General features: G+C 35.6%; 1 protein-coding gene across 6 annotated transcripts in view; it reads right to left on the bottom strand.

Annotated features, from left to right (window-relative positions):
* The window catches only part of RFX3 (regulatory factor X3), a 292,285-nt gene that overhangs the window by 232,185 nt on the left and 42,369 nt on the right, over window positions 1–17,731 (bottom strand). For 4 of the 6 annotated variants that reach the window (XM_057723907.1, XM_057723911.1, XM_057723912.1 and 1 more), the window contains 2 exons: window positions 14,581–14,648; window positions 9,119–9,352 (listed from right to left, as the gene is read on the bottom strand). The exons of 1 other annotated variant lie outside the window; for it this stretch is intronic. The gene's annotated coding sequence lies outside the window, so the exon portion shown is untranslated. The remainder of the gene's footprint in view (window positions 1–9,118; window positions 9,353–14,580; window positions 14,649–17,731) is intronic. One more of the 6 variants, XM_057723910.1, reaches the window with a different exon arrangement.

Here is a 17,731-nt window from a genome sequence, read left to right as displayed (position 1 = left end):
TACTGATGCAACTGTGCTATATTCTTCAACTGTGCTGGGACTGAAAACAGATTGAGAATTGCATTTTTAAATGAGAGTTTAAATCAGTAATAAGAAAATTCAATTTAATCACTTTTCCTATAATAAGGAAATTACATATATTGTTTTCTATAATTAAACTTTCCTCACACTATAAAGCTAACCATGGGTTTTATTTTCTGAAGGCATACATAAGACATTATAAGTGTGGGTGCCTGAACAATGAACAGTCCTTGTTATGAGATCCCATACTCACTTGGGCTGGGCACCGATAGAGAACAGAATAAACAATATATGGAAAATGCAGGCAGAAATACCTCTCGAGACTTCTGAAATATTCTGTCCAGAACACTTCTCTACCTGACAGCCCTTTCCTATGTGCATTTATCTCCAAAAGCCTTTCGCCCATGATCTCCTCCCTTCTCCAAAGAATTTTTTTCATTGTTTCTTTTCCATATTTAGAGGAAGGGGAAGAACTAAATTTTCCATACCCAAACTTTCAGAAACAAAATAAAAGGAATCTCTCATTTCCATACACTGCTGTTTCATTTCCAGGGAAACAAAGCTACATTTTAAGAACACAGGATTAATGGAATATTTCCACATTGACTTCACTTCGGTGGATTTTTCTTATACCATATTTTTTAAATCACTGAAAAGTATTGATAGTATCATAAAATTAAGCCCCAAGAGGACCCACTGACCAATATTCTCTATTGGTATCATTTCCTTTAAGATTACATAAATAATTTTACATGGAAATTATACATTATAATTTCTATAAAGGTATATTTGAGCTCTGTAATATCTTTTTCTTATTTCCTGCGTTCTTCTGTGTTAAATAGATATTTTCTAGTGTACCTTCTTCATTCCCTTGTTTCTTTCACTATAATTTTTTGAGTTACTTTCTTAGTGGTTGCTCTGGAAAATTACAATTAGCATTTTAATTTAAAATATTCCAGTCTGGATTAATTCTAACCTAATTTCAATAACAAAACTTTCCTCCAATATGCCTCTGTTCTGTCACCTTCCATTTTATTACTGTCAAACTACATCTCTATATGTTCTGAACCCATCGACAGTTTTATCATTGCTTTGTGCAGATGTCTTTAAAACATGAGAAAATGCTACAAAGAAAAATGTATCTATATGTATTTTTACATGTATGTCTTTCATAATATCTATGTAATTACCTTTACCATTGCTCTCTATTTCATGTGTATTTGAGTTTACTGTCTAGTGTCCTTTTGTTTCAACTTAAAGGACTTCCCTTAATATTTCTTGTAGGGCAAGTTTGCTAGTGACAAACTCTCTCAGTTTTTGTTTATTTGTGAATGTCTTAATTTCTCCTTCATCTTTGAATAAGGCTTTAGCTAGATAACAGAATTCCTGGTTGACAGCTTTTTCCCTTCAACACTCTGAAAATGTCTTTCCGCGTCTGTGGTTTCTGATAAGAAGTCAGCCATCGATCTTTTTTTTTTTTCTCCTGTTTTCAAGATTTCTCTTTGTCTTTCACTTTGTAAATTTGACTACGATGTCTAAATTTGACTGTGATATCTATGGTTTAACTATGATGGGTTTATTCTACTTGGAGTACACTGTTTCTTTAATCTGTACATTAATATTTTTTTCAGCAAGTTTGGGAATTTTTCTGTCATTATTCCTTTTAATATTCTTTCTGCCTTTTGTGGGGTTTTTTTTTTTTCTCTTCTCCTTCTGAGACTCCCCTTATGTGTGTGTTGGTACACTTGAGATGTCCCAGAGGTGTCTTGAAGCTCTGTTCATTTTCATTTTCTTTCTACTCTTCACACTTGTTAATCTCCATCGAGCTACCTACAAGTCGACTAATACTTTCTTCTACCAACTCATATCAGCTATTGAGCCCCTCTAATAAATTTTTCATTCTAGTTACCATACTTTTAAACTCCAAAATTTCTATATGGTTCTTTTAAAGTAATTTCTATGCTTATTGATATTCTCTTTGGTAGGATATTGATTTCACACTTTAATTCTTTAGACGTGGTTTCATTTAGTTCTTTAAACATATTTACAATAGCTGACAAAGTCTTTGTCTATTAAGTCCAAATCTAGGCTCCCACAGGGACACTTTTCTGTTATCTAGTTTTCCACTTTTTTCCTGTCTGTGTAGCATACTTTTCTATTTCTCGCATATCTCATAGATTTTGTATTGAAAACTAGACATTTTAGATAATATGCTTTAATAATTCTGGTATCAGAATCTTCTACACTGCCCCACTAAGATTTTTTATCACTAGTTCTGTTCTTTTTCTTGGTGCTGTTTATTTGTTTAGCACTTCCATAAACTAATTCTGTATTCCCTGTATTATGTGGCCACTGAGTTTTCTTCTAGGTTTTTAGTTTTAAGCCTGGCTTCCTGAATCAGTATAATTTAGCAGTCAACCAATGATTGGTCAGAAAATTTCCTTAAATGCCTTGCCTGTGTATCTTCCACCCTTTGCCAAATGAAACTTCGTGAGAAGCCACACCTTCCAACTTCAGGTAGCTTATAAGACAGCCCTAGCTCTCACTCCCTTCTTGCACACAGCCTCAAGATCAGCCAGAGGTGGATCCTCTCCTTTCCCAGGTCTTCCCTGGGCATATGCACAGCCTTGCACATCCTGCAGTCTTTTAGATATCTAGAAATATGTTGGAGCTTTTCAAAGTTCTCTATGGTTGGCTAGTCCTCCAGGATTTCCTTTTAAATTCCTGCCTAGGCTCTTGCTAGCTCCACCTGAAATCACAGCCTTAAACAGCTGTTTAAGATATTGCCAACAGTTGCTATTGTTTCAGCAAAGCCCAGGGGGTAGGCCTTTTCTTCCCCCAACTGAGCTGAGCTCTGAGTCAAATCAATAGCCAATCACTCTCTGAGAACTGAGCTTTCCCAGGGGGGTATAAGTTCAGCGAAAATATTAGCTGTGCCGTAGGGATTGTGCTTTTCATGGATCTCCAAAAGCGGTCAGATCTCTCCACTGTTGCAATGCTGCCAGATTCTGCTATATCACAAGCTGGGGAAGGAGGGAGAATGGGAGTGGCCACAAGGCAGACACCACTGTCATCACAAGGTTCAGTAGTCTTCTCTTGGACAATTTTCAGTTCATTCTCTGGCTTTGATCAATTGCCATAATTCTGAAATGGTTGATTTTAGTTGTTTTACCCATGTTTTTCTTGTGTTGGAGAGGGAGTACACTGAGGCCCTCACTCCAGCAATTTGGAAGCCAATCAAGCTTTGTAATATTTTAAATTTACCTTCATGTATTTTTTTTAAAACAAAAAAGCATTGTAACAACAACAAAATTGTTTTTAAAAATTATACTTATAAGCGTTTAGATCACTGGTTCTCATCTCCAGCAGAAACTTACAAAACATTTTGCAATTTTTAAATTTTTATAATTTTAATTATAATTGTAAAATAAAATATGCAGTATTTACAGTTAAATAAGAAGAAATTTATGTGTGAGGGAAAAGATAAACTGCACAAGTAATGTCTCACTGCAGCATATCTTTCCTGTTAAATTATATGTAAATGATCAGAAATAAAGGTGAGTCGATGTTTTAGTTTTTCTCTCAGCCCCAAAAGGCCTCCTACGTCTTTTTGGACAATAGAAACAAGTTTAAGAGAGGAAGAAAGACTATTCCATCTTGTCTTAGCTGGCTAACCTAGGCCAAATCCAATTCAACTTTGACAAGGAATGAAAAGATTCACAAAAGACGGGGGGAGTAAAAAATTCAACAGAGGAGAAGAATTAGAGACCTGATCATAGGAAACAGCCCTATCTCCTGAGATTTCTCTGAAAAGACTCAGTACAGAGAGCCTGGGTTTACCTCCGGTCTACCCAAGTATCGGCCAAACCTGTATACTTAAAGATACAGTAAGATAAGCTTCTGGAAAGGAAAAATTACTCCGCACTATTATCTCTCTTCAACACTGCCTTGACATTAGCAAACCAGAAAAAGACCAAAATTGTCAAAATAGGCCAAGAAAGGGAAACACCTTTTAGCAAGACTTTTATTTTCAAGTACACTGTCATGCTTCTCTGGCTTTCCTATTAATTGTGTAACAAACCACCCAAAACTTATTGCTAAAAAAAAAAAAAAAATTACTTACTCATAATTCTGCAATCTGGGCTGAAAACTTACTGCTAAGAAACAAAAAAAACAAAAACAAAAGCAAAACTATTTTATTTGCTCATAATTCTGCAACCTGGGCTAGGCTCAGCTAGTTCTTCTGCTCATCGTGCTGGTGGTCACTCACACAATTGCCTTCAGCGGGCTTAACTAGAAGACTAGGATTAGGGTGGCTGGGCTTTTGTCTCCATGTAACCCCAGAGTCTCTCCTCTCTCCCCCTCTCCATGTGGCATAAAGCGTTCCTATTAGAAGTATGAAATGGTATGACCTGTCTAGACAGCAATTTGGTGGTTGATAAAAACACTGAACACGTACCCAAACTTCTACCCAGCAATTCTATTCCTAAGAACTCATATGAAGAAAATAATTGGATGCTGCACAAGATGTACATACAATAATTAATTATAAACCCCAAATACAGGATACCACCTAAATATCTAGCTAGAGAGCTGTGTAAGTAGATGTGCCAATAAGAATGCATAAAATGTTATTTACTATCATGAAAAGATATGAGTATCAAAGTTAAAAAACAAATTGCATGATCCAATTTTTAGGAGAAAATGCATGTATTTTTGTGCTTGTACGGGAGAGGGAGCTTGCACATGTGTGGCCAGAAGCACACCCAAGAATGCCAGAGTAAGTAGATCTAACAGTAATCTTGTGGGCAGATGTGTAGTAAGCTTTCAGCAGAATAATAATTTTTTTTACTCCCTTCTTTGTACCTTTCTGGATTTTCTGAATGTTTTATATTAAGCATATATAATTTTTATAATCATAATACAATAAAATTATATTCTTTTAAAGTAATGTCAACTGTCATAAGCCTGAGGTTCTGTAAACTTCCAAATGTTATTACTTTTAATATAAAATACTGATTAAAAGGCAGTTAATATGGACACTGAATGAAAATTTATTTTTATTCCTCTTTCAAATGATAAATTCAAGTCATAAATCCTTCATAGTTGTTTCTAATTACAAATTATTTAACATTTGTAATTTTCTTAAAAATTTCTCTTAAAAGCAAAGCAGAAATGTCTCTGCTACAAAATATATATAGCACAAATATGCTATATGTCTTTAAGAAATAATTTGCATATATAAATCCTAGAGACAGATTCTATAGCTCAAAAAAATATAGCATCATCTTGGTATGTTAACTCGGGAGTTTATGAACTTATGCTTATTATTTACAGTATAATGAGAGTTCTCAATTAGCCATCGGTAAGATTCTCCAAAACTAATCTTGCTTTTCAGTTTGGCCATTGTATCCAGAGTGTAAGCAGTTATTTGCTTTGTAGATCTCTCAGCTCTATTTATTTGCATGAAGCCAGGATTCTAGAAAAAGAAATGCTTAAAATCAATTCCTCAACTTGGATAGTGCATGGACAAGTGAGTGGCTACTATCCTCAAGGCTGAGTATGAATAACATCAAGATAGACCGCTACACCATCCCTTACCTGATGGCTTTGGAAACCCCTGGGGTCATTCTGGTTGTCACAATGACTGTGGAGGGTAAGTGGTTCTAATGCCATTTTGGCCCACAGTTGCTAAAACAAGCTACAACATAGGATAACCCACCAAGAACTGTCCCATTTCACAATGACAAGCATCCCTGCTAAGAAAGGGACCATAATTTTCTTGTTCAACACTGTATTTCTAGCCTACCACCTAGAAGCATTAATTATTTGTTGAAAAAAAGTCGAAACAACACTTTCTAGCACTTAGTGAGATACACATAATTGAAAATAATGAGGACTGACAATGGAGAAACGAGACAGTTTTCTACCTCAGCCTGAGACAAGCCTTTGTGTCTGGGCTCCATTATACCTAGGGGAATTTTACGATCAGACATATCTATACCCAAATATTTAGAAAAGCTTAACAGTCCACACCCACATACAAATTATAAGGAGATTATCTTCCATTACCAATATTTAGGTATATGCCTCCCTCTATCAGTAAAGATCAGTAATTATGTCAACTCGAGACATGCATACTGGTGCCAACTAAGCTCAATCTTGCCTTGGTAACTGGGAGGCCAAACAGCCTTATAGTTTAAGAGTATGGGCTCTGGTATAAGACTGCTGGGTTTAAATTTGGCTTTACTATGCATTACCTGAATAATTTACTTAACATCTTAATACACCATTCAAACCTTGGTGATTTACTTTCTTCTAGCATAGTCTTCTCATCTATCAAATGGAAAAATGAAACAGATTCACAACCCCCACTGGAAGCCCCTGGGTCAGATATGTCACATGACTCAGAATTTTTTTAATTTTAGAGAGCAATACTATACACAGCACTGCAGGTGGATCTAGGGCAGCAACCCATAATCATTCACATTAACACTTTCGTAGCTAAATGAATGAACATTCAAAGAGTGGGGTAAATAAAGACCCTTAAGTACCTCACTTCATTTCAGGTTTTGCAGTTAAATTAGTGTTGCCACAAACTTAGGGAAACTGGCTATTTGCAGAGCCTCTTGAAATTCAGAAGTGAATATAATGCAAGATAGCTGGGGAGTGGGGAGAGGGGAGGAAGGATAAGGGTGAATAGTAGTCAGGAGGGAACCTATGACCATTATGCTAGTTAAAACAAAATAGAGTTAACTGACCATAAATTCCAAGAAACTAATGCATATGTCACACTGAACTTTTAAGTAAACATTTACTTCCTTTTGATAAAAGTGCATTTTTCCAGAAGTTAAAATCTGAAGACATTTAATATTTTCTGTTTCACATGTTGGTTTCCTACCTACAACTCCATATGGCTTTCTTTCTAAAAGCGGGTCTGATATTGAAGCTTTTGCTCAAGGTAGGACGAAAAGTAGTGTCTCCTTAATGTAATAAAGCAATTAAATTCTTGTAGACCACAGCAGGACAAAGCAAAATTTGAGAAGTTAAACAGTAAATTTGAGAGTTGAACCCTAAATGACTTAAGTTCAAATTGCCCCTTCACCCCCTCCTTGTTCTGTTGGTTTTCCTGATTCAAATTCCTAAACAAACATAAGACTTATGGGGGAGTGAAGGGAACTACAGGCATACCTTGTTTTATTGTGCTTTGCTTTACTGCACTTGGAGATATTGCATTTTTTACAAATGGAAAGTTTGTGGCAATTCTGCATCAAGCAAGTCTATGGGCACAATTTTTCCAACAGTATATGCTCATTTTGTGTCTCTGTGCCACATTCTGGTAATTCTTGCAATATTTCAAACTTTTTTATTATTATATTTGTTATGGTGATCTAGCGTCAGTGATCTTTGATGTTGCTGCGGTAATGGCTTGGGGAACAATGAACCACACCCATACAAGATGGTGAACTTGTCAGAAGCCAAGACAGGCTGAAAACTAGTCCTCTTGCACCAAACAGGTAGCCAAGTGATAATTACAAGAGACAAATTTTGTGTGTGTTCTGGCTGCTCCATCCATCAGCCATTCCACCATCTCTCTCTCCCTCTCCTTGGGCCTCCCTATTCCTTGAGACACAACAATATTGAAATTAGGCCAATTAATAACCCTACAATGCCCTCTTAAGTGTTCACGTGAAAGGAAGAATCATATGTCTTTCACTTTAAATCAAAAGCTAGCAAGACTTCCCTGGAGGTCCAGTGGCTGAGACTTCGCCTTTCAATGTAGGTAGTGTGGGTTCCATCCCTGGTCAGGGAGCTAAGATCCCACCTGCCTCAGGGCCAAAAAAACCAAAACATAAAACAGAAGCAATGTTGTGACAAATTCAATAAAGACCTTAAAAAAAGGTCCATATCAAAAAAAAAAAAAAAAAACCTTTAAAAAATAAATAAATCAAAAGCTAGAAATGATTAAGCTTAGTGAGGAAGGCATGTCAGAAGCCAAGACAGGCTGAAAACCAGTCCTCTTGCACCAAACAGGTAGCCAAGTGGTAAATACAAAGGAAAAGTTCTTGAAGGAAATTAAAAGTGAATACACAAGTACATATGAAAAGGCAACACACAAATGGAAAGTGAAACAGCCTTCATGCTAATATGGAGAAAGTTTTAGTGGTCTGGAGAGATCAAACCAGCCACAATACTCTGTTAAGCCAAAGCCTAATCCAGAGTGAGGCCCTAACTCTCTTCAGTTCTGTAAAGGCTGAGAAGTGAAGAAGCTGCAGAAGAGAAGTTTGAAGCTGGCAAAGGTTGGTTCATGAGGCTTAAGAAGCCATCTCAGTAACATAAAAGCGCAAAGTGAATAAAGCAGCAAGTGTTGATGCAGAAGCTGCATCAAGTTATCTAGAAGATCTAGCTAAGGCAATTCACGAGGGTGGCTACACTAAACAAAAAATTTTCAATGTAGACAAAACAGTCTTATAATGAAAGATGATGCCAGTTAGGACTTTTATAGCTAGAGAGGAAAAGTCAATGCCTGACACCATAGCTTCAAAGAACAGGCTGACTCTCTTGTTAGGGGCTAATGCAGCTATTGACTTTGGTAATGTCATTTACCAGATGCTCATTTGCCATTCTGAAAATCCTAGCCCTTAAGAATATGCTATGTCTACTCTGCCTGTCTTCTATAAATGGAACAAAGCCTAGATGACAGCACATCTGTTTATAACATGCTTTACTGGATATTTTAAGCCCACTGTGGAGGCCTACTGCTCAGAAAAAAGATTCCTTTCAAAATATTACTGCTCATTGACAATGCACCTGCTCACCCAAGACTTCTGGTGGAGATACACAACAAGATTAAGGTTGTTTTCATGCCTCCTAACACAATATCCATTCTGCAGCCCATGAATCAAAGAGTAACGTCAACTTTCAAGTTTTATTATTTAAGAAATAGATTTCATAAGGCTATAGCTCCCATAGACAGTGATTCCTCTGATGGATTTGGTCCAAGTCAACTGAGAACCTTCTGGAAAGGACTAACCATTCTAGATGCCATTATGAACATTCATGATTCATGGGAAGAGGTCAAAATATCAACACTGACCAGAATTTAGAAAAAGTTGATTCCAACCCTCATGGATGACTTTGAAGTGTTCAAGATTTCAGTGGAGGAATTAAATGCAGATGTGGTGGAAACAGCAAGAACTAGAAGTGATGCCTGAAGATGTGGCTGAATTGATGCAATCTCATGATAAAACTTGAACAGATGAGGAGTTGCTTCTTATGGAGGAGCAAAGAAAGTGGTTTCTTGAGATGGAATCTACTCCTGGTGAAGATGCTGTGAAAATAGTTGAAATGATAACTAAGGATTTAGAATAGCACATAAAGTTAGCTGATAAAGTGATGGCACATTTTGAAAGAACTGACTCCAATTTTGAAAGAAGTTCTATTGTGGGTAAAATGCTATCAAACAGCTGTATGCTACAGAGAAATCCTTTGTGAAAGGAAGAGTGTCAATCAATGGTGGTAAACTTCATTGCTGTGTAAGAAATTGCCATAGCTACCGCAACCTTTAGCAACCACCATCCTGACCAGCAGCAGTGATCAACATCGAGGCAAGACCCTCTACACTTTAGCAGCAAAAAGATTAAGACTCACTGAAGGCTCAGATAATGGTTAACATTTTTTAGCAATGAAGTATCTTTTTTTTTTTTAAGAACTTTTATTGAGATACAGTTAACCTATAATAAACTGCATATATTTAGAGTGTACAATTTGGTATCCCAATCTCCCAATTCATTCCCTCCCAAGCAATGAAGTATCTTTTTAAATTAAGGTATGTATATTTTTTTAGACATAATGCTACTGCACACTTAACAGACTACAGAATAGCGTAAACATAACTTTGATATGCACTGGAAAACCAAAAAAATCATGTGATTCGCTTTATTGCAATGGTCTGGAACCAAACCTGCAATACCTCCAAGGCATGCCTGTATCATTTATCAAGCACTGCTTACTCTGTACCAAGCACTGGATTATGTACTTTACATATATCCCTTATTTAATTTTCACAAGGCTGCAAGGCAACAGTTGTTATCCTCATATTACATAAGGATATTGAATTAATAAGTGGATGAACCATGATTTGACCTTAGGTTTGACTAACTCATAAATGCATTAGTTGTTTGCATTAAACCACCTTGCCAAAGGATATAGCTTCATTCTCACATTTTTGACTAACAGTTGCCTTCTTCTGTATTTTTTATCAAGTATTTTTAAATTGTACACAATAATATGGAATTTATATTATCTCTCAGATTAAGGGCACTTTAGTTCTTTCTATAATCTCAAATTTGAAATGTACTTGCAATTTTTATCTTAATTTATCTCTGAAAAATAATATAAGGATATCCATAAACTATATGTATCATATTTAGTTATAAGAGAATTACATACATATTGCATATATTTCCAAGCAATGAGCAGCACAATTATAATCAAAGAACCTTCAGCTTGGTAGAGACTTCAAGGATAAAACATATATTTAGTTGAACAGATAACTATTCTGGTCTTAAAGATCTTTATAGAGTATGACTTCTCAAATATCCCTCTATTGCCACTCACTTTTAGGAAATATCTTCTTTATGACAAATTAAAATTACCCTTCCTATAATTCAAGCTCATTCTACTTAGGTCTGTCTTTCAAGAAGATAACTTAAGGCTCTAACAAATCTGTCATTTTGCTGCTTTATGGATTTTAGCTGAAATTTTGTCACAAAAAATAAAGAGAAATATATGTAAATTTGAAAAGAGATTTTAAGGTCTTTCCCCTGCCTTCTTTAATCTTTCCTCATTCCTCCCAATATCCATTTTTGCTGCCCTTTTCAGTGCCTCTCTAATTGTTTCATGTTCAGAATGAACTGTGGAAATAATAGTCAAACATTATTAGTTTAGAGTGTTTAGTACTCTAAACTAAGAGCTCAATGACTAAGTTTAAGAAAAGTAATATTCCAGAAAAAAGAATGAAATATTGCCATTTGCAACAACAGGGATGGACTTGGAGGGTATTATGCTAAGTGAAGTAAGTCAGAGAAAAACAAATACTGTATGATTATCACTTATATGTGCAATCTAAAAACTAAAACAACTAGTGAATATAACAAAAAGGAAACAGACTCACACATATAAAGAACAAACTAGTGGTTACCAGTGGGGAGAGGGAAGCAGGGGGACAACATGGGTTAAGGGCATTAAAAGGTACAAACTATTATGTATAAAATAAATAAGCTATAAGGATATACTGTACAATATGGGGCACACAGCCAGTATTTTATAATAACTATAAATGGAGTATAACCTTTAAAATTGTGAATTATAATGTTGTACAACTGTTACTTATATAACATTGTACATCAACTATATCTCAATAAAAAGATTTTTAAATAAAAATTAAAAGTACAAAACTGTTGACACATTAAATTGTAGAATGCTATGGTTTGAGCCTAACAATTACTCTTATCTTGAATTTGTGTGATAAACTTTTAACCATTATTAAATTTCATGTTTTTGTTAGACCACTGATGGAGTTTATTTTCTATTTGCAGATATGTAATTTCATAGATTGTCACAATACAATAAGGCTTAAATGCATACTTGGGTAAGGTGAAAACATAGTTTGGAATCCATCACTATCAAACACTCCAGAATTGCATAATACAACGAAGGAACAATTCCGTGACACTATTAGTATTACTCATAAATGCTACCATAATCTAGAATTTTCAAGGCTCTATACATAGACAGTAGCTTATGAAAATTACTTTTAAGAACAAATATGCTTAACTACCAGGCTTGGGATTATTAAGTGCAAGCAATATTTTAAATTGTATAAAAATGATGATGCTTATTAATGTCACTTTATGACCAAGATACGATATGTTTAATATGAACAGTTTATATTTTAATTTTTATAAAAAACTATGCTACTATTTTAAAACCAACTGTCACTGGCCATGGTAAAAAGCTAGTAACTCATGTATCCTGTGTACAGTGTTCAGTACATATTCAGTGAGCATTTAGTTGACAAGGAACAGAAGTAAGGAAAATGCCGGCAGTCTAATTCTTATTTCTAGATCCACAATGCCAGTAGGAAAAGAAGTATACAGCCTTGATTGTCACTTAGAGGGATACACTTTGCTTCTCTATAGTCCTTGCACAAAGAAAAACAGTACAGAGCAGACTTCTAATGAAATACTACTCAGAGCCTCAAAAGAAAAAGAAACAAAAATGGACCCGCTCTGCAGCCACAAACATTCCCCAAGGTGGCTCCTAAAAAGCTTCTTTGATTGGAAAATAAAATTTGAAAATTACTAATATAGTGGACAGGAACACTGGATTAAGAGTCACAAGATCTGGGTGCACATGCTAGATCTTCCAACTACTTGCTGTGCAACTGTTTTCAAAGGTGTTTCTTAACCTCTCTTGGACTCCGTTTTCCCATCCATAATGTGGTCCCACAAAACTGGTCAGTGGGAAAGTTAAATAAGATGCTGTACACACAAAACAACTTTCTAAAGTATGATTTACAATGTAAATGTAACATATATTATAATTAATGTCCCATATGCCATGTAATAAATAAAAACACTTTTCCCTCCCTATCCCTCCCCTTCCCAAGACAACTTACTAATTTCACATATAACAAAGGGGTTTAAGGCTATCAAAATGAAAGTCCAAAAGTCAGATTAAAAGGAAAAAGTGGGAAGGATAGCACATATAGATTGTTCTCTATGCCTTCTCAGGATAATTCCAGTGAAGCTCATCTCCCAGTACTTTCCCAAAAGAAGGACTCCACCAAAATATCCATTGTTTTTTTATTTTAAATTTTCTCTAACCTATTTTTAATAAACATTATTTGCAAACACTTTTAATCAAAGTACACTATGGAAACTCTTTTCTCTAGGCCCACATAACCTTTCACAATTATTAGATATGATATCAATGTCCATATCAGATGTCCTCAATCATGAAAAATAAATGATAAGGAAAAAGAATATCTGACTCATTTGTTAGATATAGAGAACTCAAACGGTTTAAATAAATATGATAAAGCTGCATAATTCCCTAGAAAAACTATTTGGAAGAGTTGGCACTGAGTCTCTTTAAATATACTACCAGTGGTAAAGATTATAGGTCTTTAATTATAACGCCAATACACAGATGCATAGTTTTGGTTATAAATCATGTTATAAAGGTCTTAGACATAAAACTAGCTTTCTTGCAACCTTATATCCATTAAAAAATTTGAAAAATGGTTAGGGGAATTTTTGGTGCACCCTGTGGTGAAGTTTTATAAAACCACGGGTTTGAAATGGCTCCAGCTTATTTCTCTTGAGTCTTGGTTAAATCTCCAGCAAACTGTGTGGTTATCTTCCCACAGAAGCTCAAGACTGAAGAAACGTTAAAAGAGCAATGTTTTACCACCTCAAATGGGCTGCATTTCAGTTGCATTCCAACTATGTGGGAAGGTAAGAAAGTAATTCAATTCTGGGACAAACATGATCTCAAAGACCAATAATGAACAGCTTATATGTACTCAGACTCTATGCCTACCCCTCTGACGCCCCTCCCACCACCCACCCCGACCTCTGCACTTTTCACCTTTCTGAATGCCAATGGAAAGCCTCTCTTTAAAGTACTGCTGTAATGGAAGCAGAAGCTCACACACCAAATTGCTGTACCTTCTTACATAACCAACCCATTATTGAGTAGGGGAATTATGACATCAGCAGTATGTTAGCCAATTACTCTACTAAATAGTTAATATCCACTGATTCTCACACTCCCATCTCATTGAATTTCAGAAGGATAGCTGCTATATTTTACTACCTTTAATTTGAATTAATTCTGATACAGGCTTGATGCTTGGTAATCTATGAAACAACTATGGAAATGAATGGGGCATATGCACTTAATTGAGTGCCATTTTAGAATGCCAAATGCAGGGGTCACGCAGGGTGACACAAGGGTACCAAAGGGACAGGAAAAGACTAACATGAGGCTCATATTTGTTTTCATTAGACCACCCTGAGAAGCGCCTAGAAATTTCACATTATAGGACCCTCAATGCCCTTTCTCACTATTTCCCCTGTAAACTGTGTGCAGTAGCTGCTAGTACTTTTCAACGCAGCATGCCTTTAATCCTACCTCTGGTGGGCTGGGGAGGTGGATAGGAAGGAGGCGTTTTCTTGTGGTTTCTATAGCCCCACAGAGAGCTAATAAGCTATCTGAAGCATTTAAAAATATTAACTGTAACCATATAATGTGAGGAACAGTTCTAATACTGTTTTGTGTTAAATACATACAAGTAGTAAAAGAAAATAAAGTTCCTTACCATATTAGCTACTGTCAACCATCAATAAAGGAAAAACCTATCTCCAAATCTCATATTTTAAAAAGTTATTGAAAAAATTCAAACATGAGACCCCATATTTGACATATTAAAGTACTCTATGTTTCGTGTACATTTAGTTCATAATTTATAGAGAACATTGGATCAATTACCTCATATTCTTTCCATGAGCCAAACTCAATGTATTCTCTACCATAAAATGCCAGAATGACCAAGTGGCCTAAAATATTAAAAGCAAGAAGAATTAGGTTAACATTAAAAATGAATTCTTTAATATCTAGAAGCTATATGATTATTTTAAATTACTGAATTTGTGGATAAATACTAATTACCATACAAATGAATTATTTTTAAAGTATTTCTTTGCATAACTATATTTTTTAAGGTTTCCTATTTAGCCAAAAGGAAAAAAATCTTGTTTTGATTTTACAGAAAAGGAGAGAGAACTTTTATTTTTCAAAGAATTAGAATTCAAGTAAACATTAATCTAATAATCAGGAAAAATATAAGTGAGGGAAAATAATAAAGAGAATTCTTTGAAAAAAATCTACACTTTTAATTGTGAAGATGAGAGACCAGCCAATTCGGAGAGCAGCCTGATATACAGAAGCAAAAGTGAGAATGGATTAGCAGCTGACATACAATTGCTCATTCCTTAAAAATAATTAAATAAGATTTATTTCTTAAAAATAAACAAGTATGTAGAGAATGGACTTGAGGAAAAGGGGCAGGGGTGGGGAGTCCGAAGGGGAAGCCAGACAAAGTGATAGAGCAGCTTTGACGTATATACACTACAAATGTAAAATAGCTAGGGGGAAGCTGCTGCATAATGCAGGGAGATCAACTCGATGATGGGTGATGACTTAGAGGCCTGGGATAGGGAAGGTGGGAGGGGGTCGCAGGAGGGAGGGGAAATGGGGATATATGTATAAATACAGCTGATTCACTTTGTTGTGCAGCAAAAACTGGCACAACAGTGTAAAGCGATTACATTCCAATAAAGAGCTTAAAAAAAAAAAAAACCTCCACCTTAATACAATAAAAAATAAACAAGCAGAAACAATATACAAATACGTCACAAATTGGAGAAAATTAATAAGATATACATGATTATTCAGTTTTATGGAAATTTTAAAAAGAAATCTTTGGTTCAGAGAAGAAAGGCCAAGGTTATTTTAAAACTAATGATTTTTATTGGCTAATTAAATTTAGGGTAACACTAATATACAAAAGTGTAATTAAGTTTACTGTTTATATATGTTCATACCTTTTCTGCCCTAAATTTGGCCCATGATATCAGAGATAAATTTAGTACAGAGTATTCTGATCATTTAGTCAACAGTAAACTGCATCATAGCTGCCTGACGTGATTTAGTTTTGTTTGTTTTCTTTTTTCTTTAAAGGTAAAGGTGGCATTAAGTGACAGTTGCCTAAATTTCTATGTCGGTTCATTAAACTCAGAAAAATAAGAAAGCAAACAGGCACAGCTGAGTCTATATGAACAGGGAACAGTCTAAATACACATTTTCGGGGTTACTTGAACAAGACAAGACAAGGATCACTAAAATAATCACAGGTGTTTGCTGTGTATTTAGGCGATTACAAGTCAGATACAGCAAAAATACAATAATCTACACTAATTAACACACCAGAGTTCTCAGAATGAACTTGGCATATTTAACCCTATATCAGATTTTCCTGTTACCTTATTATCATCATGACATATTTTCTGACATGAGGTATCACTGTACATATTTATGATAAACCAAGTGACTAAATACTTCATAACAACTTTGAGCAAAATGACTATGAGTTATGCATACCTACAATTAGATGTTTCTAAGATAATTCTACCAACTCCTTTAGCTCTAATTCTTTCTTCCAACCACCCTCACCTAACTTGAGTGAATACCAAGTAAGAAAATTCAAGCTAATCTACAGTTATCTGTGTCCTCTCCTCCTCTCCAAACATGTTACAAGTGAAATCTCCTCTGTGAAGACATCTTTTGCCACCTCATTCTGATACTAACACAGTTGCTCAGGATCTCTTCACATCTTCAATTATTACAAGTTTCTCAGCCTCCACAGTTCATTAATAATACAAATTTGTCCTTCCCATTAATCATTTTAACTTTAAAATCCAATTTCTTAAAGCCTGTTCTCATATAATATTATTCAGTTACTCATTTAAGAAAGAATGTCAACTATGTTAGGTGCCACACATACAAATATTAAATATACATGGTCCACACATACAAGCAGCTCACTCCCTGACATGCTAATCACAGCCAAGATGCACCCTCCCTCAAAACTCTACATTGGCCCCACAAGAACTTATTTTCTTGTTTCTTTCTATATTCTACAATGACTTTCTTCTCATCTCTGGCACAAATAATCCAAGTATCTTCATCTTGCCCTTCAACATTTATTGAGTCACTACAATGTTCTTGGCAATATGCTAGAGGTTGGTTAGGTATTCAATGCCAAGCAAAACACAGATTTTTTTTTTTTTTTTTTGGATTCAGGTCCCACCTCATCTGCTCCCACATACTATGCTAACTCTCTCAGTGGCTTTATAATTCTCCCGGTATTCACCATTTTCATGCTCATTTTCTCATACTCCACAACTAATAGTAAACAAATCCTGTTGATTTGTCACCCACATCAGATGACCCCTTCCAGCATCATCCTGAGACCCAGGCAAAAGGGGTCATTGCCCTGGGCCTTACACTTTAGAGAACACACTTTGGCCCTCTGGCCAGGTACTTCTTCATGAAGTGAGAAGTCTGCAGAGTCCAGGGCAGGCTCTCTAGCTCCTCAAGTCTCAACCACAGCAGATTCCCAGGACCCCAAATTTCCATGCAGATCCCTGGAGTACCATCCCCAGGGCAGATAAAGATGCAGGCATACCTCTAGATCCAAGGGGTACTCAAAAGATAGCTTGCAAGGGGTGGGGCAAGGTTGCCTGGGGAGTGGGCATGTGGACATGCTATGCCAAAGAACCTAGGATATGGGGAAAAGGAGATAGACTAGAGGATAAGAACAAGGTGACAGAAAGCCAATTCTCCTTTGGCCACTATTCTAGAACTATATTCTAGAACAGAACTCCTATAACAAATCTGTAAATTCTAAATGGTCATCCACCTCATTACAAAGTTGTATCAGTCAGGTTAGAAGACAGAGTGCATTTTATTTAACAGATACCTGATTTGAAGCATTTAAATATTCAGAAATATAAGGACTGAGCTTTCATTTGTATTCCTGCACCCATTAGTGTTAAGGATAGGCCTGGTTTCTACATCT

The sequence above is a fragment of the Hippopotamus amphibius genome, chromosome 2 (genome assembly GCF_030028045.1).
Source record: "Hippopotamus amphibius kiboko isolate mHipAmp2 chromosome 2, mHipAmp2.hap2, whole genome shotgun sequence".
Classification (NCBI taxonomy): Eukaryota; Metazoa; Chordata; class Mammalia; order Artiodactyla; family Hippopotamidae; genus Hippopotamus; species Hippopotamus amphibius.
Note: the sequence above shows the minus strand (reverse complement) of the source record. Positions and strands in the feature narration are given on the sequence as shown.